The following is a 26722-nucleotide window of genomic DNA, read 5'->3' as shown; positions in this document are numbered from 1 at the left end:
AAAGGAAGTTTTTTTAGAAAACTGCGTCACTGTGCCTTTAGACCTCCTTTTACTTGATTCTGTTAAAAGTATTGCACTTAAAGTAGCGTGTGTTTATACAAGTGAGCCTTTATTGTCTTTGCAAACTCTGAAAACAACATGTGGACCCCCCAAAAAAATCCAAGAGTATCCCTCGTTAAAAGTCAGTGTGACATCTTTTAATGACAAAGCCGCGGATGAATTGTTTATGCTGCTTTTATGGGTGTGTGAGTTTGTGGAGTGAATAACTCAGAGGAGACAAAAAAGAAAAGGAAGGAAGGCAAAGACACATCTGAAACATATGGGAGGAAATCACATTGAAAGCAGTGAGCAGTAAATTAATGGTAACAGATGCCATGATGTCTGGGTGGGGCTTTTTTTCCTTCTCTTTGCTTGATTTTGTTTTTTCAGAGAGCTCTTGCATTCTTAATGTTGGAAAATAACAGAAATAAAACTCTGGTCACTTCTTGGCTGCAGCTCAAACCGTGATACCTGCTTCTGCCGGCAACAATTAATCCACTAATTTACAGCAATAACAGTTCTGCAACTGCAGACGGTGATGTAAATTATTTATGCAGACCTGCAACTTCTGATGAGATAAAACAGATCTCTGATCTCTGAATGTTTTGGCATATTCGAATATGTTTGTGTGTGTGTGCGTGTGTGTGTGCGTGCGCGTGTGTGCGCGTGTGTGTGTGTGTTTCTTTGTGTACAGCAGGGTTGGCCTATGTCCAAGCATGAGCTGCAACAAAGACAACCTTGCTCTTAATGGCACATATCTGGGAGATGGAGGAGCACGATACATGAAAAGCGCTGTGATCATTACACTGATAGCAATTATCCTTCAGGAGGCTCTAATGGTGACACACACACACAGAGGCAAGCTTGCAATCAAGGGTGGTGGGCAATTAAATGCTTTTTGGTGAACCTTTAAAGACGAACAAAGGAGAGACACCATCTTCAAGAACAAAAGAGGGAAAGAAATCAGGACAAAGGATATTAATGTGGTTTATTAATCTTTTCTTAATGTGTGGCAGTGGCCTGAAAGGGGGTGTTGAGAGGGTCTCCATGGCTTTGGCAGGAGTATGATTGAGTGCAGGGGCCAGCGTGTCGGAGGGGACAAAAACAACAAGGTAATTAAAGCTTAAAGCGTGCCGTTTATGCTCCGCCATCCGTGACGGCGTAAGGTGTCTTCCGTCCAAACCCCAATGAAAAATAAGTCAGGTAATTGTCATTGCGCTATCCGTGTCAGCATTTATTAAATGGGTAATTCATCTTCATGGAGAAGGAAAAAGAATGCAGGTAGTTTATTTGTGGTAATTGTGGCTGTTGAAATATCCCAGTGCTGGGATACTCAGTCTCTGAATAATCCAGATTACACAAATATTTCTCTACAACTTGCTTGTTTTCATTGTAATAATTTAAATAATTCATCAATTTACTCAGTAAAAAAATAAAGAAGGGAATAGTTGTGAAAATAACTGATGTAGCGCTGGCTTCAACTTCTAGGTGAGCTATTACCTTACATTTACTCATGCTAACAGCTTAAGTAAACATTAGCTTTAGAAATTTGTAGGATATGAATTAGCCTGAAAAGCTACAAATGTAAATGTTAGCTTTACCCTAAATAGTTATCTCTATCAGCTTTTAACCTCAGTAGTCTGAGAAGCTGCTAGCTTGAATTTCTTCTATTTTGGGTTTGCTGTTAGCCTAATTTCTTGAATGAATTATTCTCTGAATAGTAAAACTGGAAACTGCTTGTAGCTTTCATAGCAGCTAGCTAGAAGAGTAGCTCAATACTAATAAAATCAAGAATTAGAACCAGAAGATAGGGTGAGTTTCAGAAATGTTGTTTAATTTAACTGCAGCCCATACGAAATGCTAGAGAGAAAATGTAGTTCTCAATGTGTCTTACACAAAGAAAATAACGCTTGTTTTCACTAGTAAAGTAAAATATTAGAAGCAATCAGCTTTTAAGATGAAAACTTTCAAATTGTCCAACATTGTAGCACGTCCAGCTGAACAGTGATCTGCAAAATGGCAACAGGAAGTTAGCTAAAGTGCTACTGCACTTATACTAGCATGGCATGGGACTAACACCAAACCTAACATGTGGACCAATTAAAATCCAGGAGTATCTATCCATAGACAAAGCACGTAATCGTTATTTCATTTGTTTATGATGTGGGTAATTTATATTCAAGACGACGGCAAAATAACGGCAGTAGGTTTACCTGTCACAGTCTGACAAAATCAGAGTTTTCCAGGAGAAACGACAAACACACAGAGAAAGAAATTATCTTCAGCAATACACTTCCCTGAGGGGTTTTTTTCTTGTTGAGAAAGGAAAGTCGCCACATGGAGAGAAACCTTTGAGTTAAAGTTTTCGAAGGCATCACCAGCACCTCCCTCCCGCCACACATTTCACATTCTGTTTCTAGTGTTCTTCTTTTTCTGTTTTTTCAAAGTGCGACGGGTTGACTAAAGAGAACGCACCCCGTTGTTTATTCTCCCCCTCGCGCAGTTACAAAGAGGAGCGTAAAAAAGTTACAAGGTTGTCCCCCGTGGGGTTAGATTTCAAACAGCACCTGTCAAAGCAGATGGGGCATTTAAATAAGAGTCTTTAAGAGGTATTTGTTACAGCAGAGCTCAGGAGTACCTGCTGTGCTCGCCGATGCTTTTCACGGCTGTCGTTGCTCTTGCAGAATCTGTTTGCTGTGTTTGCGGGGATAAACATCACATTAAAAAAAAAGAAAAAACAAAAAAACCCACTGAGGCCACAAATTACACCAGAGAAGACTGCATTAATGTAGCTGCTGAGGCGAGAGAACTCATGTCTGCTTGTGCTACTGTGCAAGATGTACCGCATATATAAATGCTTAGATATGAGGAAAAGACAAGACAGAAATACAGTTTCTGCAAAAATACTTACAGAAAAAACCCAAGCAAGTTTATCTTAAATGTTAGGGTGAGTGTGTGTCACATGACATCCTTATCTGACCTGATCTTAATTCAAAACAACATGCTGGTTTGAAGACGTCCACCGCAGAGCGGTGACGGCACACGAGGCTTCGTTCTCAGCGTGGGTCACACCTGGGAATGTTCTGAGTCCAAACATCGCCCTGGACAGATGTGTCCTCACAGCCGAGTGTGTCTCCAAAGACAACAAGCAGGAATTATGCTTAAAGAAATCCACATAATTACATTAAAATCTCTGGAACTGAATCTCTAAGTCTTGTTTCTGTTCATGTTGTACTAGCAGCACAGCTAGCTGCCATAGAAAGTTAGAAAAGTAGCATCAACAAAATATGTTTCACAGAGATGAATCAAGAACTCATAATTATCATTTTTCCAATCAGTGAACTCTATTCTTTAGGTTTCGTTGAGGGAAGACTTGGCCATTTTTAGCGTCAAAGTTTAAAACAATTATTTTAAGGAAGCACAGAGTAAGATTTTCCAAAATATTTTGCATATTTGAGGATTTATTTTGCAAAATAAGTCAGACAATGCAGCTTTGGCAGCTTAAATATAGGCAGAATGCAACTTCACATGCTATTGGTTGGTGTTTGCAAAGCAGCCAATCCAGGAGCGTCATTCATTGTCCTTGATGCTGATTGGCTGAATTCCCAAAACAACCAATAAGGAAGACTAGATGTTGGCTTCTAAGATGGTTTCCACTGTCCAAATTAATTCATAGTAAGATATATTTAGTGTTTTAAATGTTAAAACAGGCAGTTATAAGTTTTTAGACGAAACAGTTTTATTACTGTATTTCAATACATGTTGATTTGTTGAATTACTTTACCTTTTTGGGGGTTAAAACATATAGTTAGAACCCTAAACTCTTCGCAGTACTATAACGTCTAGAACTAGACACTGTTGATCTGTTTTGTCAATATCTGAACTTAGGTGATTCATTTCATTTCAGCTGCTCAGTTCTTTAAAACTATTACTAAACCGCCGAATCGCTCATCCATGGAGTCCAACCGAGCGCTCTCACTGGAGAAGATTGATGACAAGCGCTTGTAGCCGAGCACAGAGGAAGTAGATGACAGGCCAGGAGTTGCCATGTCTGAGATTGATCCCCTCTTGAGATGACCGTCCTGTCACATCGGCTGCCTTTGTGCTCCGGAGCGCTGCGTCCAGCCCTCTTTCTCACTCTGGGACTTGAAGCTTGAGGTCACTGCAAGACGTTCACCTCGCCGTCCATCGCCACGGCGCCAAACTATTTCCATGACAGGAAGGAGACACTGGTGGATTGTGTCATTTCCATCTCTTCTCTTTACATCCATGTGCAGCTTTTGCTATCCTTCAATCAGCAAGAATGTAAATGAGGATTGTCTCTTGTTCTTTGCATGCTGAACTTCATTCAGATTGTCAGGCACTTAAGAACTGACAAAACACTTTCTCCGACTCCCCGTCATTCCCTCTGCTGTCAGAGGAGATAATAAATAAAAATGACTTCTGCGTGGGCGGAGGCAGAAAGGCCAAGACGGAACATCAAGAGATGGACAAAGTGTTTCCAGAGGCCTGTAGGGAAACCGCGGACCGGCTCGCACTTCGATGTGTACACACAAACACTCAGGATGCAGGCGGGCGGCCCCCTGCTCCCCCAAGGCTTATAATGGGAATAGGCAATGTGACAAAGAGTTAAAGGCATGGCAGGCCGGTGTCCCAGATAATAGGACAAGCTGTCCACAGTCGCTGCTTCTTGCTTTGGTATGGCCAAACAAGGCCTAATGTGGCGAGTTTGTACCCAGCTGGGGGTTTGACAGAGGGTTGGGTGGGTAGATAAACGAAACACAGTCTCACCACACAGCTGTGCATAACCCAAAAACTTCAGCTTTGGAAAGGCATCAAACTCAGATAACTGAGTGAAAGTCAGCCACAACAGGGGAGCAAATGAGAAGGTAGAAAGCAGACACAGAAGTAGAAACCGGCAGTAAATCCAGCAACATCAACCACAAGATGAAAGAGACCAAAACAACAGAATGCCCTTGCTTTGTGGGGGTTTGCAATACTTTGCTAGTGAAGGACAATTGGTCCTCGGTGTAAAGTGAGCGCTTGGCTTTTAACGGACCTCTGCATGCCAAGTCCTCGGCAGGCGACGGCTGGGGATGCTACCTTCGCTGTCATTCAGCCCCCATCTCGTCGACTAATCTTCTTGGTGCTATGGAAGAGCTTAACAGCTTTGCAACACTATCCCTCCCCAAATGTCATTATCACAATGTAGTGCGCCGGCCGAGCGTCTGCACCCGCTCCCTGCTTATCGTTTTCTTCATGGGGAAGTTGAAGGCAGGCGTCCGCTGACATTCACCGAGCTCTCGTCCTCAGCCAGACAAAACACATTCACAGAGCGTCATTCAGAAGTCGCTTCTGCAGTTTGGTGTTCACTGGAGTTAAATGGAAACATGGCTGGAGGTTTTTATCCCATTATTAATATTTTATTGCTGTTCTGAAGACTACAGTTGTGTCTGATCCTAAATATACCTCCCAGTTTTATATTTCTCTTTTTATTGTTCACCATGCGTTGGTCAGGTTTCTCAGTAATCTCATGAGACTTTGGAAACAATTGAGTACTTCAGTTTCTATATTCTGAAATTGTGTTTTGTTTGAGTCTGAAATAGACTTATTTAAATAAATTATATCATGTTATGGTGTCATTCCCTCATCATTTTATGCATGTTTCCGCCTCACAGAGCACAATTACCCCCGACTGCCTCACTCTGCTCCTGCAGACTAGCGGCAGCAGCGATTAGCAAACACCTGTGCATCATATCAACCACTTTTCAGTCCAACATTCAAAGAATGGCTGTAAATGGCGTAATGGAGGAGCCCTGCTGTGACATTCTGCACAGACAGAGGCCAATTTTAGGGATATGATGGTTAATCGTAAGTCACATTTGATATATACAGCATTTTTATAACATCTAATCTTGATTTTGCTATAAAATGACCAGGAAAATGTGTAATACTTCCCATTTAATGACATGAAATGTCACTTTAATTAACGTACAGAATCCTGCTATGTTCAAGTACCTACTAACTTGGGAAAAAAAGCTTACAAACGAGAAAAAAAACAAAACAAATGTAGAACTAAATGTTTTTTAAAGCAGTTAATTTTGCCAAACAAAATTAAGACAACAAGACTAAAGCTAAACGGCGATTTATCTAAGCCTTAACCTCTAAGAATCCTCTAAGATGCTGTGCAGCTGGATGGATTTTTGCTCCGACTTTTTGACTCATAATTATTAAGTATAAGCGTAGAAACAATGTGTTTTAATTCATGATTTCAAACAGCATCTGAACTATGACCCCAAATCCCAGAGGAGCTGAAAAGTGACTTCATGGACGCAGAGAAAGACGGAGGAAGTTCAAACTATCCTAATGAAGAAGAATCGTATCCCCTACTCCAACATCCCTCTGCCTGGGTTTCTAATGGCCAGAAAGAGATTTAAAGCGGAGCGGCAAAAGCAAGTGAGGTGGACTAGCAGTGGTTGAAGCATTTTACTTGGATTATACCGCACTTAATTCCCTTCTGGGAAACATAAAATATTTCTGAATAATTTTTTTTCAAATTTTCTAATATAAAAGCCTATGCGACACTATCCAATGTTCAGAATTGCTACTTTAAAGTTACAACGTCTAAGTTAAATGTATATTTAAGCTTGTTTTTGTCTTCCTTAAACTCCAGATGAGAATTTCAAACATCCAGTAAAAGAGCTAAGCTCCTCAAGAAGCACTTATTTGTTCCGTGTTGTGATCATGAAAGGTCTCCGTACACGTCGAGTACATACATACAAAGTGTGTGTGTGTGTAACGACGCCGCGCATATTTCATCCAGATGATGCCTCCTCTCTCTTTCGGTACAGCGGGACCCGGCGGGGAGCCGCCGCCGATCTGCGGCTCGGTCGTGATCTGCGAACTCTTCACTCTTTGTTTACTCTCACACAGAGTCGGTGATGAGAGCCTCCTCTTCCTCCTCCCCCCCTCCTGCCACCACCTCATTACCTCCTCTACCTGATGGGCCTCTCTCTTCCTCTCCCTCTTCACTTTTATTTATAAATGTATCTATTTTAGCCCGGCTTTGCGGGTTACCGTTTTTAATATCATCGGTGAAACATGATTATTACCTCTTAATGCTGAAATTACGGGGGCATTCTTTTTGTCATCGCCGCCGTTGCATTTTTCCTGTGTAGCACCCCGTGGCAGGAACATCTTTATCTCCCCATGTGCTCCTAGTTTTAAAACCTTTACCCCCGCTGTTTGAAAAATATTTCTCATTTTCCTCCCCCATGGCGTGGAGAAATCCCCATAGGCAAACCATTAGTGATCTTTCTGCCTTTCCCAAACACTTATTACTATCACCCGCACTCCTTGAGCTGCCTCATTGGCTTTTGGTAAATTATGCAAATAAGGTGATCTTCGAACATATAGTTTTGCTGTTTTTCTGCAACTGCGCAAGTTTGCACAGCCCCTCCACCAGAGCAGCCGCGGCACCATTAAAGTGACTGAGCACGTCAGCAAGATTTATGCATCAGTGACAAATTATAATGCTTTGTCGCTAATTTCCCCCGCTGCTTCTTCACTGCACAGGTTTAGTTATGTGTTTGCCTTTTAGTGAGGCCTTTGGTTGGGAGTTTTACTGTTTTTTTTTCTCTCCCCGTCTCTGCATATCAATGTGTCACTTCCCTTCACATCTGCAGAGACAGGAGGCTGCAATCCATGCGAATCTGCTGTTTGACTCATTACAGATGAAGCTATTCTGGAGTTTCACTTTCTGAGGCAAACAAAAGGGCAGGCAGGGAGGAAGAAGATGCACTTTTTTACTTTCGATTAGCTTATTTTTGCATTAAAAAGATAGAGTTGTTTGGAAATGGATGAAATAATTTACAAGTGACATTAAGTAGAGACTTTCAGAGGAGATGGAGAATCGGTGAGCTTCATGCTCTGCGTAATTGTTTTTCATTTACTTTGAAAACATCTAGCTGAAAAGATGGGCCGTTTCAATGAACAGATTAGGGCCTGCGAGCACAAACAAATGACAAATCCCTCTTAACCCTGTGAGCTTCTCGCCTCCCCCCCTCTCCTCGCCAGCAAACACACCTCACCCCGTCAAGCGCTTGGCTCCAGCGATGTTATTAAACACAACTTTCGTAGATTTACTTCCTTCAAAAAGTGCCATTTAACCAGGCGGCGGGCAGGAAGGAAAAGCAGCGCCGGGAGGGGAATTACAGGTTGCCAGTGCTTCGTCTCTGTGGAGGAGTGACAGGGCCGTCATTTTGCCGGCGGGGCCACCTCCCGTGTTGTTGTGACAACCGGTCATTACACATCGCCGAGATGCTCTCAGCTGCAGGTTTCAACCCAGATGCAAATGGACGCAAATGGGCTCCGACCGCGACCAAGCTAATAACGTCCTTTTCATCTGCTTCTATTTTTTCTTTTTACTCTCCCCTGCTTCCCCCCTCCAACACCGCCAGATCTTTCTCTTTCGTCTCCTGGCTTTTCCTCCACTCTACACTTAGCTGCTTAAGGTGGACACTTGGTAGTTTCAAAGGAAAATGTAGGGAAGATTTAAGTTATTACAGCTAAAGATGCAGAAACGAGGAGAGATTAGAATGAAGCACAATGCATCATCTGGGGTGAAACCAGACTCAGTTTTTCCACCAGGCTACATTTTTACACTTTTATCTGCGGCAGGTTTGTCAAAATAATACAATAAAATTAAAGAGTTTTCTAAATAAAAACCAAATAAGGTAATTTATGTAAATAATGTGCATTAATTAGTGTTGGTGATAATGCTTAGAATCCTGATAATTTTGTTGTATCTTTAATTTTTTATGTAAAAGTTTATTTTAGTTTCTTGAAATGTTCTGACTTGATAAAGTTTGGATTATTCAGCTAAATAGAAGAACATAAATGATGTCATTTGCAAAATTATCTAAACATTTTATTTGTAGCGAGCGTGAGAGCAGGAGTCCTAACATGTAGCCCTGTGGAACTCCTTTTTAGATTGGAGACTTGGTAATACGTTTAAAAATATTAATTTAGATCGATTCTATCAGTTCACGCGCATCTCAATAAATTAGTTCATTTATTTAAAGACTTTAGAACAGACATTCTGAAGTATTTTTTTTTTTTAGGTGAATTTTGTTGATATTAGCTTGCAGCTAATAAAAACCACATATTCAGTTTTAAGAAAATAACTAAGAACAATGACAACTATGTATTTTCAACACAGAAATGCTCGGTCCTTCTCTGCTTACCTTAGTGTTTGTTCATCTTTTTCAACCACACTTTTTCCTTCCGCTAAACTTTCCACTGATATGCTTAGACACAGATTATTGTGAACAGCCAGAACTAAAGTGACCTAATTAAAAGTCTATTTTACTTCTTTCTTTGTACATTTCAGTTCCTAGTAATCTTCCCAATAATTTTCATTCCTTATTAAGAAACTTGAGTATAAATATTTGTAACACTAGTTTGACTCAAAAACCAAAATGTAAATGTTTTTCTTTTCTTCCAGCTTGAAGAAACGTCACAAAGCAACGAGACATTTAGTCCTGCATTTTCCTATATATATATGAGAAATTATGGTTAATTTATTTTTATTTTTTTAAATGAAGCAACTTGTGAATTAAATAATTCTTAAAACATATGAAATTAGCATGAACATGTTTAAATGCTGTTCCTTTGATTTTAATTTTTAATTATGGATCCAGATACGTGTTCCTGTCTGCCCCCGGCTCACCGATGCAGTGAGTTGTGCAGAGCACAATGCGATTTCTTTTTTCTTCTGCAGGACCCAAATGATGTCCCTCATTGCCATAAATAATAAATGTGCGCCGATGATGGATGAGCTTATCACTGCGGTCACTCAGGTTGTCTCTTTTGGTTTTCAGCGGTCCGTCTGAGCGTCTGCGCCGCTCGTTTTACCGGAGCTGCTTCACTCAGCTGCTCCCAAGGTGCTAACTCAATATTTTTACAGTCGTCTGGGTTCACTGTGTTCAAAACGTCGCATTTTTATGCTGCTTTCTGTTAATTCACCTCTTTTGCTTCGTTGAGTTTAATTAAATTTACTTTTTTTTTTAAATACATACAATTAACTGAAGTAAACCAACATGTCCTCTGATGAGATCCACGTTTTTAAAATAAAAATAAGACTCCCTGTGAACTGATTTGCTTCTTATTGTTTTGGAAAATGCTGGCCCTCGTTCTCAGAGGTCAGATCTGATTAAAGTCCCAGTCCATTAGCAGCGGTGAAACGCTTGTGTTCTGGGTAAACAGTAGCAGCAGGGGACAGCTTTTCGCAGACAGGAGCTGTCCACCTTCTGCAGAGTCTTTTCACTGTAATGGGAGAAAATGTGACAGGTAGACAGAAACCAGCAGCTGCACAGGAGTCAAACCAGGAGGAGACAGGAAAACGCATCATTAATACGTCTGTCAGTGACGATTATTTGGGACAGAACAGGGCTTCAATGTTGAGGCTGTGGACTAAATATGTATATTTTATAGCTTCTGAGTGACAAATTATCCACACTAAGAATTTATCATTGTGAGAAATATTACTTTTTAGCAAATAAAGGTTATTGTGTCAAAAAAAAAAACTATTTTTCAAAACAAGATTTATAGTCCATAAATGTTACATTATGACCTAAAATCATAGGGAAGACTACTGACAACTGGAAAATGTAGTGGAAAGAAAACATACAATCAAAATGTTTTGGTTTATTTATATGGAGAAGAGTAGAGTTGACTCAAGTAAAACTAAAAATTATTTACTTTGCAACATTTCAAATGCTTTTCTTCAAAACTGTACAAAAATATCTGATCTGAGACCACAAAAAATAGATATTTGTGTCCAAAAGACACAAAAGAATAGAAAAATATGAAATTCGAGAATATTTAAAATAAAATAAAGAACGTGTATTTCTTTTGTGTGTATTTATAAACAAAATGGACAAACTGATCTTTAAAGAGTTGTTCAAGGTGGTGTAATCATGGAAAATTTACTAAACATATTTCTTGTCCTTTTTAGTTTAAAATCAACAAAAAACTTAATAACAAACAGATATGGCCTGATTAACCAAAACAAAAAGATTTCACTCTTAGCTTTTGAGTTATTGGTTGGTTTGGAAAGTAAAATTAATATTTGAAAAACACTTTCCCAAGCGTTCTCTGTTGGCAGTGACGTCATTCCTCGACACGCTTTCGGTCGAGTTAATCATCAGCGGACGCAAACTTCACGACCATTAATCCTCATATTGAGGAAAACAGGATGTTTTTGTCTGGAAACACACGGATTCCCCCTCAGCGGACTTATCCGTCCGACACGAGAGGCGTGGCGCTAAAAACCAACGGCTAGCAAACATGGATGACGCCGTTTAAAGTCTTTATCTTCGCACACTGCAGCTTAATTGGATCAGTTGCTGGAAGATTAACCACTGCTGTGTTTTTACTCCGTTTTATGCTGCAAATGGTCCAGAAAAAGAAATACGATGCTGCTGTTGTTGAGGTCTTATGTGGACATTCGATGAATGTTTTGGTTGATTTCGTGTTTTTACAGGAATCTTGAATGCTAAACCAAAGTGTACCAAACACCATTAAGTCGTTGTCCTTGGGAAGATGAAGACGCATTACAGTAAAGGCAAGAGAGCAAATAGGATTTAGAACGTCTGGGCCAAAATTTATACTTCCTTGTTCTGCGATAAAGTGCTCTATAATCTGGAAATAGAGTTCCCTTTAAAATATTATGTTTGAAGGCAGAGGATAGAGAAGAAGAAGGAGGAGGAGGAGAAGGAGGAGGGGTAAGTAAGAAAAAGCAGAGCTCAAAGCAGGCCTCGTAATCTAATAAATTGATTTGCAATATCCTCTGAAACTGTGAACTGATAAATGTAGCTCCTCATGTCGCCCCGCCTCGCCTCCAGCTCTCCGCCTAATGTGCGCTGCAGAGACAAAAGCGACGGCCCCGATAGTTTGGAAAAACTACTCCGGCCGCCTTAATGTGAACACTCATCTGGGCCTCGCAAGTGGTCACCCAAGGATTAGGCAGCGTCTGCGCTCCTAAGCTCGTCCTCTCTCCTCTACCGCTTCTATTCTTTGACCGAAAGCGAGCGCGTACACCCGAGACACGGCATTAAACATCCGCCACAAATATAAACGTGTGGGGAAAAAAACAGGCAGATTATCCTCGGATATGAATGTTCTTGGGAGAGCCGGACAGCCGAAGCCAAAGGGAACAATAAGTGGCTGAGTTTAGCCGAGGCAGATTGCGGCGCAGCTGAAAAACACGACGAACCCAGATATATAAAAACAAAACTAATCTGAGACCCCAGAGGAGACCCCGCAAACCGTTTCTAACTGCTAGCAGGGGAAGATTTACCACCCGCGACTCCGCTGGGCGGGTACGGAAGATGCCACCCTACTCTCCCGCCAAAACATTCCAGCGCACAAAAGAGGGGGCGAAATCACAGAATGTGATTTGCACCCAAATCCTCTCAAGTCCTCCGAGTGTGGCGCGCAGCGTCTCTTTGGAGGAGCCGAGCTCGTCTCCCTCAGGTACTCTCACCGTTTGTTTATCGGCGCCGTCAGACGCGTGGCGTACCTGCGAGCGGATTACTGGGGAAATCTGGAGCGGCATCAAAACGCAGCCACAAGAAGAGACTAAGATGAAAAGAAAGACGGCGGCTCTGGGTTTGGCACTGCGGCTTGGACCACACAGATCATCGGGGACCCTCGCATAAAAACACTCTCTTCTTCTCCGTGTATTTAATAAATGCCACTTGACATTGGGGGAGGCTTTAGCAGTCCTCCCCCCTTCCTGCTTTGGAGGAATGAGGACTTGCTCTGGATTTGGGCAGTTGGCGGGGCCTATCTCCACTCTGGCAGGAGGCATCAGGGATTTCATGGCTGTTTGCCCGTCCTGGTGCTTTTCCTCTGCCTCCTGCCCCATTTGTGCAAAACCGTCTCTCTTTTCTTTTTTTTTTTGTAGTCCAAGTTGGTTTGCAAAGATTTTTTTCATTGTATGACCTCTGGCAAACCAATAAACAACTTTTAACCAGCATTTCAATACTTGATTGGTTTTCAGACCACCTTTATTACTCAAGTAAGAATAAAAACTGTATTATTGACTTGGTAACATTTCCAACATCTTTCTTCCAATAGTACAAAACAATGTCATCACAGACCCTAAAAAAATTATATTTGAAACAGAAAATCATTGCATATCTTGATGTTTTATTTTCTAAAATATATACAAGTTCAAAATGGACACCTGACCAGTATTTCCATCTATGTTTGATTTTCTGTCACATTTTTTAAAGTTAAAAATCAAAAATGAGAAGCAACCTGAAAGAAGAAATCAGTTTTTTACTGAATTTATCAAATTTAATAAACGATGAATTTTTGCATCAACTTTCCGGTTCACTTCCTGATGTGTGCAGCTCTTAACTGGACTCCTTTCAACATATTTACTGATTTTGTAGTCAGTAAATACGTCTTCAACTGTAGTTTTTTATGTACAAAAACTGATATTTAATAAATAGTTGATTTGTTCAATTAGAAACTGAAAAGTCTGGTAATAGAGACAAGAGATCTACTAAGATAAAGAGGGTATAAATAACAGAAACAGAAAAATGTATGTGCTAAATCTGCTGAAAAGATAAAAGCAGCTGTTTAGTCTAAAGAAAGAAAAGCTCATTGTACTTTTATAATTTATACATTTGCACCTCTACTATAGTGTGTCATTGCATCTCGGGTGTTTAATGCAGCTGCAAGGTTTGCACATCTGCATCGCCTCAGAGAGAACGAGGTCTGCTCGGGCTGCTTCCAGCTGCGGCCGCCTTCATGCGGCTGCAGGAGTTGTACTTCCTCCTGATGTGGAAAAGTTGGATGTTCCTGAGTGCCTCTGTGTTCACAACAGCCAGCGTGGAAAATCCTAAGAAATCCCAAACTTTAGCTCCGACACGGACTACAGCTGGGGCGTGTCAAAGCCCAGAACAACACCGAGCCTCCGCACTCGCACACACGGGGAATATTGAGTGTTGTTTCTCCAAGCCAGGATGATATCACCCACACCGCCTTTTCCACCTTTTCACACACAATAACCAGCCGACAGAGAACTCCCAGCATCCTCTCGACATCTCGACAGAAATGGCAAAGCTATAATTACAGCAATCAGCAGCAGAGTCGACTCCGCGGCGCAAGCTGCACTCCTGCTTACACGCCGCAGTGGAAGATAGGGACCGCCATGATGGATGGACCAGCGCTTTCCAGGCCGCTGGACATCATCATCTGCCCCCTCCCATTTCCTGTTTCACGCTGACCCCTTCCTGCCCCCATCAGGCCTGAGATGGATCCAGACATCCAGGAAGGAGGGGGGGAGATACAGCAGATTAATGTGGGTAAACACTCCAGGAATTGTCACTTTTCTTCAGGCTACTTAAGTGCAAAGAAAATAAGAGCAATCAGAATAATAACACAGTTTTATGTTCTCGCAGCGGAGATAAAGTTAGGGTAGGTAAACACTGCAAGATTTAATGGACACAACCGTGTATGAGATGCTGTGCTGTTGCAAATGCATTGGTTAACTGATCATTATCTACATGATCAGCTATATAAAAGCTGGAGTTCTGGAAGATTACAGGTGAGTTTTAAAACCAAAAGTTTTCTAGCCAATCACTGGCCATCAATACTTAAAATCCTGACCTGCTGGTTACAATTTTGTCCGATAATAATTTATTTAAATAACTGACTCCCTCAGTTGTTACCAGATCCACAAAAAAAAGTCGCTAGATTTGTTTCTTGTTGCTGTTTTGAAGGGGAAAAAAGTCGCTTTTTGAGTCTGAAAAGTCATAAAATAGAGCAACAAAGTGAGGTGACCATCACTAACCACGCAATAAATCAATTAATCAATTAATCAAATGATAAATTGTGTATCTATCCCTTTCTTTCTACCAAAGACTAGACGACAAGAGATTTCAGTTTGGCACATTTGCCCTTATTTGGAGGGGAAAACAAGCAAACAAGGTTCATTTGTAAAAGTTGAAGTACAAAAACACGCAGCTTAACAAATTGTTTCCCAGTCTTCAGACTTTTCCAAACGGGGAATCAGTGGTGAAATCTGGCAAAGCACAAACAAAATCAAGTACCTTGCAATCACAGAGTGTAAAAACAAACATGCTTTACGGTGAAACGTGATTCCACCGGTCTGACAGCTGAAGTTTGGTTCAACGGGAACATAAACCCAACAAATCTGCAACCAAACGGCTGGAAAACCATCAACAAAACGCTAAAAGAGCTGTGCAGGAATCTTGAAGACTTTTTTCTCATGTTTTAAGTAAAATAATTTGGTAGTTAAGGAATTATTTATTTAAAACATATCCATATACATCTTGCTGAAAAGCTGCTTGTAAATTAGTTTTGTCTTAATTCAAATGTAGAAAGAAATATTTGGTAAGTTAAAGCTGCTAAACTAAACTCATACTTACTTTTACACAAAGCTAAGCTATTTTGGTTCCGTCTTTGTTTAACAAACATTACAAATATAATCTTACAATGTAATCCCTGACCCTGGCGTTAAGTTAAAACTTTTTCATTGGCTCTTTATCTGTAATAATTGCGTGAAATTCATTTTGTTTCCATACGTTCCAGGTTAATCCATTTCAAAGCAGATGATATGTTCTTTCTTTTACCCGTGAATGTTGACTAAGAGCTGCAACTTAGTCATATCTTTAAAGTGAAATTTAAATATTTAACTTGGATTAATTACTGCTATCGCTTCACGCTGCTGTTATTCTTTCCCCTGAAGATCTCTGGACCACAAGGCCTCAGTGTGGGATTAATACCATTACTATTATTATTACTGCGGCTTCAACGCGACGTGGATCTGCTCCGTGTTTGTCTGGTTTTTAAGCCCTGACAAGAAAAACACCAACCCAAAGCCATTCTGATATTCATTTCTATTAGGACGAATCCTCCTGGCTGTAATCTATCAAAGTCACCGTTTGCTTCCTTGGAAAAGTGAAACAGGAGCTCGTAACTCGATGTCCAGTCCTCCCCATGAACCCTGCACAAGAGCAGTTGCAAAAACGCCTCATAATCCACGTAATTACAGTCATTTACGCTCCTCTGACCACCTTTCACTGGGAATACCTGGACTGGCTGCTAATGTTGCGCACTGCGAAGGCTTGTGTACTCGGCTGTTGTTTTAGGCTGCGGTCCAAAGCCACTCCAAGACGGTATGTGGCTCTGGCAGGGAGAATAAACAGCCACCTCGCTTCATTCTCCCACGTCTCTTTGACGCTCGTCTCTGCTCCTCTGCGTCTCCAAAGAAAAGCATAAAACACGGCACTTTGGGGAGAGAAAAAAAAATCAGAGGAGGGCTGCATGCCTAAAAAAGGTTACAGCGTGGAAAAAAATGCAGATGCATGTTGGCGAAAGGTATTTGGACCGCTAACATACTGAATTCTCTATCTAGAATGATCTAAGTGACTCAGCAACCTCCGGTTCCCATGAAATCCTGCAGACTGACTTTCCTCAAACGCAACGTTTACGAACTCAAGCAGTCTAAACAGAAAAATAAGCAACCTCCATTTGAAACAAACAGGTTTGTCATCTGATCTAAAAGCCGCTAAAACCAACATTCAAACCAATGTTCAAAAACACTTTATTTATCCCGAAAGGAAAATAAAATGTTGTTCAACAAGTCGATGTGGAAGCAGTCAGTTCTGCAGCGAATCTGAAAAGGCCTCTGACTGAAGGCACTCTGCTAATCCACCTCATTTGCTTTGCTGCTCCCTGTTTGGACGTACACTTAGAGATGTTGGAGTGGGGGATTATGATCCTTCTCCATTACTTCCAACTCCTCTGGCATTTGAGGTCAAAGGTCATGTATTAGTTGAGCTTTTTAGAAGCTAATCAGCTGCTTCCCACCAGTCTTCCATCAGTAGTTCTCCAGACTTTGGGTGCTTTACAATCATCTCTCATCTGATTGATTTATTTTTTCTAAGCTACAAGACAAGAGAATCAAATGTCTGGCATGAAACACAATCTGCTACAGATAAGCAGTATTTACTGGGAAAAAACCAGTAAAGATCTGATGTCACCCTAATACATCTGTTTCATTTACATTGGAGGGTTTAATCGGATTGGACTAGGTCACTTGAAAACTTCCTGTTTTGTGGTTTATTTTCACCTACTCAGAGTTGGCCTGCTGGTTTGAAAGACTGGACTTTGTATTATTTAAATGCATGAAGCGGTTGCTGAACTATATTAGGTGGATTTTAACATTTCCTTGTATGCAAACTGTGCTGTGTGAGCAGCTTAAAATGCTGCAGACTTTATGTTGCATGGGTGAGCTACAGACCTCCTGTGTTGCTTTAGAAAAGTCTCCAACAGTAAATGGTGTTGAAATATTTGCAGTCATGTCCTCATACCAAAAGCAGAATCATGTTTACCCTACAGACACTACATATTAAACTCAACACCCCATAATAATCACCTTTTTTGTATTTTTCGTTGACATAACATTTCAGAGCCTGGCTATCAAACTCCAAACCTCGAGGGTTTTGCTTCAACACAACTGAATCAAATAATTAGGCCAAAAGAAGAACAGTCTGATTCTGTTTGGACGGGTCTGAAAGTTGGAGATCAGCCGCATCTGGAAGAGTCTGTATGTTTTAGAAATCTTCATTTTGCGCCACTAGATGTCACTATAATTAAAATTTAAACACCTTTAGTTGGATTGCTGGTTGTGATGGATTAAAATAGAAACAATGGAGTCGTTTCAGTTTAATTGGATTTTATATGAATAGACGAATCAACAAAGATGGATGGATGGATGGATGGATGGATGGATGGATGGATGGATGGATGGATGGATGGATGGATGGATGGATGGATGGATGGATGGATGGATGGATGGATGGATGGATGGATGGATGGATGGGGGACAGATAAATGGATGGACAGACAAATGGACAAATAGATAAACAAAAGAATGAACAGAAGGAAAAACTGATGGATGGATAAGCGGATGGATGGACGGGTACGACATTTGGACAACTTATCGGGGAATAAAGTCTGGAAATTTTGAATCTTTTTATCCAGTTGAATCAAATTCCAGACTTTTCCAATCAGTGAAGAAAATAATAAATAGGAACATTTAACAAGCAAACTTTAAAAACAGATATTGTCAAACTTAAATCAAATCAACTGAAATACAGAGAGAAAGTTGAGCAACTTGTCTGGATGAGCTGCTGCTCCACCTCTCCATCCCGGGGAGTTTCTGCTCCTGAAGGTGATTCAGTCGGACAGCAATAAATTAACTCCTGAAGACACTATCTCTTGTTTGGACAGCGCGGTGGAGACAAATGGCCGTCAACGCGTTGCATGACAAAGTGCAGGCTTCATCCGAGCTGCAGTCATACCTCTGCGTTGGCGCCTTAAGAGCCGCTGACTGAAGGCCTGACAAATCAGCGCTGACAGATCAACCTCCACCTGGACCCCCCGCCCCTCCCCTCGCTGCCGTCAACGTCGGCCCAGGATCTCGGAGCTGACGGGTAACGGCCCACGGCGCCGCGGTCAGGGCCGACACTTTGCAGCAAAAATGCCAGACACCACAGCTCCTGTTCTGTCATGAAAAGGATGCAGAGGTTCGTGTCTCACCTGGTTAAAGAGCTCAGGGAGACGTTTTAAGGGATTTTTCTGATCTAGACATCTCGAGGAGACTTTTGTTGCCACATATTATTAGAAATTTCCAACACCATTTCCAAAAACCCTGCTGCTCCTGACATTCTGTTGACTATACATCATGTGACAGCGAATCTATTTGTGTCACAGCAGGTTGGAGGGGAGGGAAAAATGTCAGAAATGAGCACGTCTTCAACTCCTCCACGCATCTGCTCGACAAAAGGCAGCAAGCTTTTTCTAACGAGGAGCTCTGTGCAAAAAGGTCAAGTTTTTAAAACCCGACTTAAAATATTGAACACTTTTAGATGAGTCTATTCTCAACCAAATCCTCTAAAAGTTGCAGGACAGTAAAAGAATTTGCACATTCTGTAGATTTTTCATTTACACCTTCCAAATACAAGTTAGAAATACATTCAAAGACGCAAATAAACAACTCTATTCATTTTTTAAAATAAAAAATAAACATTTTAGTGCTCATAGTGCATTCATTTTCCTCTTCTGCAGTTAAAAAATCCTAACATCAGCATGAGAAAAGCTCAGACCTTCCTGGTGGAAATAAAAATGCCACTTGAGTAGATCTGGGTAAAACAGATAAAGGTTGTTTTTTTTATGTTAAATGCAAAAAATATCTATTTTTTGAACAGTTTTGGATTAATTTCTGCTTTGAGTGTTGTTTTTTCCACAAATAACCTTTTTTTGAATCTGTAAAGTCTGGATGATGAACACCGTCGCCTTCAGATGAAACTAATAACGCCTTCAATCTCCAAAGAAAGTGCAGCTTTATCTTTAAAAGCAACAAATGTAGAAGATATTTTTTAGGTAATTGTATATTTGTAAAACAAATATTGCTCTTGAAAAACATTTTCATTTGTAGTTTGCTTCTTTATGACATATATTAGTAACCTGCTCACTGTAGCTGCATTTAGTACAATTTATTGGTTGTTTTTTATACTCTGATTGGAGAAAACAGTAACAAAAATATTCCCAACAAGTTTTATATTGGGGCGTTTAGCAAATTGAAATAATTTTGTAGTGAAAGTGAGAAAGAAATGTGTTGGTGTTTTTTATTAGGTGCATGAAAATATCTGGTTTCAACTGTAAATAGTGTTTTCTAAATTTAGGTTTTTAATCCAATGTTAGATTACATTTTATTAGAAAACCACACAGAATGAATGCCAAACACTTTCCAAACTTAATTAAAATTGTAAAAACTGTTCGGCACGGTGGCGGCAGAAGCATGTTTCAGGAATACAATCAAAATTTGTCAATTTCACTTCAACTTAGCAGCCAGATGGCAAAAACTCAAACATGGTTATTCAAATAGTTCAGATATCCCAACCTGGGTTTGCTTTGAGTATCTAAGGTGGCCTTCCAAAAAAAAAAAAAACCTGAAAATGGAGGGAAACCTTGCAGACTACGCTTAAAACAAAACAAATTGTGATCAAATAATGATGCAAGAAGCTCATTGGAAGCTATAATCAAATATTAGTAAGTGTGTGTATGAATATATATGAGCCTGGAGGAAGTTTTGAAACTTATTTTCCGCAAGAAAAAAAAGGGAAAAGAAAGAAATGACTGGATTTAGTTTTGCACGTCAAGACAACAGACGCAGATTATTCCTCTTCTCTCCGATGTGGATCTGAAAACATCAGAAGCTCGAGAAGCGTTCCCAAAACGGCAGGATGAAAAAGACAAGGTGTGCACGCTAATACGAAGATGCAAAGCAATCATGGAGCAGCATATGGAAAGAGACGTAAAAAGCTAAAAGCCTTTCATAAACCCCCCTAACAGATCCCACTCATTGTTCTCCAGATGCCAGTTAACGGAGCCAATTGAGAATTTAAGCATTTCAGAACAACAAGAAGGTATTTAACACCAGCTTTACACACACACACACGCACGCACGCACACACGCACACACACACACACACACACACACCGATTCAGATATTGTTCCTCCTTTGATGAAATTTTCTTCAAAGCACGCCTCTTAATGTTGGCGGATCATCCGGCTCGGCCCACTTGTTTTCAGATCCTTAATTTTATACTTTTTGTTACGGCTCCTCATTTGCGTGCCGAGGTGTTTTACCTTTAGGAAAAGAAATGTCAAGATTTATTAACAAGAAGATAAAAAAAAAAAAAAAGAGGATTCCTCTTCCCGGGAGACTATACAAGAAAAAACTGAAAGAAAACAGTAACGGTACGTATTAATGTATGCCCTTTGATGTCTGGTTTGCAGAGTCCTGTAAGCACCATTAGCAATTTAACTAAAACGTCACATTTGTGAAAAACGGATCGCACATCTGACACGGAAGGCTGGGAGAAGACGGACGCGTGTTTCTGCAGAGCTGGAAACCAGAAGGGCCCAATTAGAAATGTTTTTGAACTGGAGCAGAAAAGTGTGTGTACTGTGGGATCATAAATTCACATCACACATTAGCTTAGCTCCCTCTAGTGGACAAAACCAGCTACGACGGCCCTCCAAAGTTACAAAAACACACAGGAAAATGTCTGAATGCAGTGGAAAGCTTGTTTGGAGGCTTTATTTTGCAAGAAATACCCAGAAAATTAAATAATTCATCTCAAAATTCTACACAAAAAACTTGTTTTTTATTTGAAAATCCAGTCATATTTTTTAAATTTGATAATTAGATTCTCAAATGTAAAGAATTGTTATAAGGTCTAGATGTTTTTTTTATTTTTCACATAGAAATACCAGAATTTAGAAAATTAGATTTACTTTTCTTTAAAAAAAAAAAACTCCAAATATCTGTTGTGTAATTGTGTTTAAATGCACAGCAGAATTAAAATCTACTAGAAAGATTACATTCCTTGTGTTTTAACTCCCTGCAGAATTTTAAAAAGTTAAAACTTGTATTAAATAAAAACTGTAAGTCATGTTTGATATCAAAAAGTGTCAAAATGTGCCCAGAAATGCCTCACAAACTGAATCTAATAATTAACCCGACGCGCTTGGAGGCAAAAAGTAAGTAGCACTTGAATGGAAACACACGGGGCCGTGTTCACTGACTAATATCTGGCAATTAATCACTTGATTAATACGCCCTTAAACACACAAAGTGGCAGTGACAAATTCTGCTCGCACGCCTTCGCGATCCCCCCCGAAAACGATAATTGTCCAATGAACGTCCCATTTGTCAGCGAGGCTTCCAGTTCAGTTGTTTGTACCTCCGCCGAGGTCAGGCTCCACGCGTCTGAATCTCTGGTGTTTCACGCCAGTAAGACCAGTGGCTGCAACACGCCGCGCGCTGTAATTAAAGGAAGCTGCAAAAGTTGCATCAGATGAAGCAAAAGGAGGAAAATGAGCTCTGAAGTGTTTTTGTTTTGTTTCTTGTGCTGAATTATTAAAAAGGCGCTGACTGTTTTCTTGTTTTTCAACCATTTCTGCTTTTTTAATCAGGCTTGTTGCAGCCAATCATGCTGCATGACGTCACAACGTAGCAATCTGAATCTCTTCTGCCTCTCATCCAAGATTAAATTAATGTGAGCGTAAAGTTAGAAACGATGACAAAACGAGCATTTTATCCATCACAGATTATTAGCCGGATCCTCAATCAGATGCTCCAAAAAAGATAACAAACATGTTGTGAATATAAATGACCCAAAAACAAACACATAATTAAGGATTAATGTTACAGACTCAGAAAGTGGGCACTTCATTTTGAAGTGACTGACACTGATGCTGATAACAGCTGAAACTGTAATCGATTAATTTTTTTTCTAATGCTAAAGTTTAAAGATTACGTTCAAGCAATGTTTAAAATGTCCAAATTCTGTATGAATAAAAGATAAAAACTGGGCTGGTGTTGGCGTCAAGTGTGCCCATCACCCTCTGGATTGTCTTCATCGTGGCGTGTGGACATGAATGGCTGAGAGGCCGGCCCGGCGGCTCGGCAGCCCGGAGAGGAGCGCTGGGAACCGAAGGGGAGGAGGGGAGTCAGCGGCGGCCGTGCTCCCCTGGTACTCCGCTAATGAGCTCCAGCGCTGCTCCTCAACATCACATACAGATGGAGCAAAGCAGAGGGCAGCATGCAAAACCCAGGCCTGCAAAGCAGCTCGGAAAATACTGAAGTACAATAAGTGTGCACATGACTACATGTACATGGATGCACATGGAGAGAGTGGGAAATTTAAGTTTCCAGTTGTTACTAGATGCAGCATTAGGTCTCTGGTGTCTTTTTGAGAGAGCAACAGATGAATATAACCAGAGGTGATCAGAAAGTAAACGCAAAAACCCCCAAAACAATTCACAAAACAGTATTCCATAAAACAAAGCTAAAATTTTAAATCTGACTTTTTGGCAGCAAAAACTCTGACTCACCTTGGCCTTTACAGACAAGGAGATTTAGGGAGTTTTCCCACTTGATAGTCCAGTAGATTTGCAAGATTAGTTTCCTTTTCTGCTGGTGCCAAATGACCCAAACTGTTGGAGCAACCTGTTCCCCTCCACACCTGTGGGGGTGCTGCACCAAGAACCACCAAAGGAAATGACAGGAAAACCTCAGAAGAAGACACTGACCACAGCTTCCTTCTTCACAAAATGCCATCAGATCTTAGCAGTTCTCTTTTATCCTTGGTAGAAGTCATTTCTCTAGCCTAGCACATTTGGTTTGGTTGTATTTATCCAGAATGCCTTGCCCTGTAGCCCGCTTCCTGCTTTTGGAACAGTCTCCAGTCTGCTTATCTCTTCAACTGAACGGGGACCAAGGATTTTAGGTGGACCAGAGTTTGGTTTTTTTGGTCACACCTCCACAAACGGACCAGAGTTCGATTAAAGCTGGTGTGAATGCAGCCTTAATGAACCCATCCATCCCTGCCAAGTGCATCTTCCAACCAGTTTATTCTTGACAATGAAGACATTCCCTTGCTTCATGCAAGAAAACAAAACAAAAGCAGTCAATTGAAGTCTCTAAAACAGATTCCTACAGTGTTTTTCTTGCATCTTATCGTTTCCATAAACAAGACTGGCAACAATCAGTCAAGAGTCAGTTTGAAAAGCCTAAATCGTACTCACCCTGCACAGTGCATCTCTAACCATCTTGATGGTCTTCTGATCCAGTAAATAAGACTTTCAACAATTACTAACACTTACACAGAGATGCCTGATAATGTCTTCCAAGAAGCAAACAAATTGAATTGGTTTCTGCTCCTGTCAAAGGAATCAACTTCCAGTAATCACCCCACATGGCAAACAAAGATAAAAAAAGAAAGAGTGAAACGAAGAAAAGGGGGGAAATTTTGCAAGCCATATAATTTTTTTTTTACCCAAACATTTCTTCTAATGATATTGTAATAAGATGCCTTGCAATAGAGTGGGAATGGAAAACGTAATTACATGCATTAGTTTATCTGAGCGCTCGTACCGTCGCAGATCCATCAGTTTTTCAGAGCTCATCTGGAAGCCCATGCATCACTGTCAGGAGACGTTTGACGGGAGCTGGTGGTGGAGGGGGCGGCGCGTGGGGGACGTGTTCATTTGTTAGCTTCGTTTAAAAGATGGCGCCTCAGATTCACTTAGGCCCAGACGAAGCAGAGCGGTTATGACAGCGCCATTACGAAACCACACATAAAACAGAGAGAAGGTCTGAGACGGAGCGCTCGGCGCTTTGGCAACTTCATCAGCTTTTTGCATTAAGGTGATTACAGTCGATGAGCAGCGCCCGAGTCGTGTTGTGAGTATTAATGATGAGATGACGATACGGTGACTGTTTTTTACCACCTGGACTCATATTAGCTGCTGGGGCTATCGTTAAAAACTCAAGGTTTTACCAGAAGCCTTTGGATGTTTTTGTGATCTATTTTAAATCGTTTCCTCACAATTTGAGCTCATCATTCCTCTTGCACAATTTTTAAAGTTCATGCAAAGTTCACCACAGCCTTGAATGCATATTCATCTCCGAGCTGAACTTTACTCAGGGATAACATCATTTGCATCACATAGAGAGCTTTGATTTCAGCTAGAGATCAAACTTCAGATAAAAACTGACAGCAAAGTCTGAGGCGTGAGTCATATGTTAACGTTTATGATCATTTGGATCCATAAATAAGTTTATTTCATATGTTTTCTTTGTTTGAGTGCTTAGAATGTCTCTTTTAATGATTTTAACTTTAACTAGGCCATATCAACAACTTGATTCTCTACTTCTTAAGCAGTTTTGCAACGTTGCCATGTTTGGAGACAAACTTCAGCTTTCCATCAAATAGACAATGAGTGAATATTTCTGGTACAAAATGAGTTTAAATTCTGATTGTATTTGTGAGACTTATTTTATAGCTTCCACTTTCACATTTCTCTCAGCTGATTAAATCATCAAGTTTTTGTTGTTTGAGTATCTAATTTTTTCTCCTAATAACCTGAGGGACTACATCTGTTGCCATCACACAAGCTCGGGTTTTGCTTTGACAAACTGAATTTTTAATGAAAAAGAGTCGACTACGGCATTTAGCTCATCATGGGATGCTTAAAAGTTTCCACTAAAACAAAACTAATACAATAATCACATCATGAAATTAAACATTGAAGGGAAAAGTGCAGATTATTTTAAAATCATCAAGATTTAAGTTGTTTTTCTGACAATCCTGCAAAAAATGATAATCAATCCTCACCTTATTTAATTTATTATTCTCAATCCAGTCGCTGTAATCTCAGAATGCCAAGCTGAATTCCCAAAATTCACTACTACTGTCATCTAATCCTGATAAATCGTTATTATTATTATTTATTCAGTTAGATAAAAACTGCGTTTTCCGTAATCCACAGCCTTTGGGACTGAAACCCCGAATCTCAAGACAGAAAAGAAACTAAACATTTCCCATTCAATCATGAAAAGGGAAAAAAACATCTAAACTTTACAGACAAAATTCAGAGAGAAATTTTGGAGAAAACTATTTTATAAGAGCAGATTCCAGTTTACATTATTCTGTCTGATAAGCAGGGGTGAAAGTAAGGGGGTACGGCAGGGTACTGCGTACCCCTAAAAGATTTAGCAGGGGTACGCAGTACCTGCAAGAGAGAGGAGCGGCTGTCTGCTGTAAAAAAAAAAGAATGGGTTCACTGTGCAGCCGTGAGTTCACCCACTAATCAGCCGTGACTGATTAGTTTTTCAAGAACAATCTAAAACACAACTTAATCAGTTAATAAATAACTTTTTTCTCATATCATATTGTTTCTGTACTGTTCGTGTTTTACTAGAGCAGCAGTGCAATAAGTGGATCGTGGAAGGTTTTGAGTTAATCTCGGCATTAGGAGACAAACTGAACGCCACCAGGACGATGAGACCAGCACGTCCTCCTCTTATTGGCTTATAACGTTTGTAACTTTATTAAAGAACAGCAAAAAAATCAAAACATGTTCAAATTAATGACCCAACAACAATAATAATCTCAGTGATTATTGTTACAACAAGGTGTTGCGAAATTCTGTGAGTTTCGGTTCCATTACCAAAATAACGAGCAGAGCAGGAGTTTAAAATGAACTAATCAACCACAGCTGTGTTCATGGAGGCTTATTAATGATCGCAAAATAAATATCAAGCCTGAAAACCTAATATTGTAACGGACTGAATGTTATATTTTTAACGTAATCTCTGGTCGGCTTGTGGAGCGCAGGAGGTTGCCATGGCAACGGGTGTGCTTAAATGACAGAGAGAGAGAGAGAGTAAAAAGGTGCGAGTGGTTTAGAGTTGATCACCTGTTCAGTTATTTTATCTTTGCATTGGTGCATCACAGCCGCTGTAGTTTCTGAACGTTCAATAAGTGACAAACTTGGACTAATTATCTCGTTCTTTGTGACTATACGTCATTTACAACAAACATCAAACACAATAAATATGTTTCATTAAGTATTTAACAAACAAATGGCTTCTACCGCGATGATTATGTGAAATTAAATTAATTGTCTAAGATAAAAAAATTGTTTGTTGCTGTCGGACTCGGAGTCTGAGAGGCTTTTCCTTTACCAAATAATTTTGTTTTTTGCCTCTTATTTAGTGGA

This window comes from Poecilia reticulata, chromosome 2 (assembly GCF_904066995.2).
Source record: "Poecilia reticulata chromosome 2, P_reticulata-male-v2, whole genome shotgun sequence".
NCBI classification, from domain to species: Eukaryota; Metazoa; Chordata; class Actinopteri; order Cyprinodontiformes; family Poeciliidae; genus Poecilia; species Poecilia reticulata.
The sequence above is the reverse complement of the archived record's forward strand: the minus strand, read 5'-3'. Positions refer to the sequence as shown.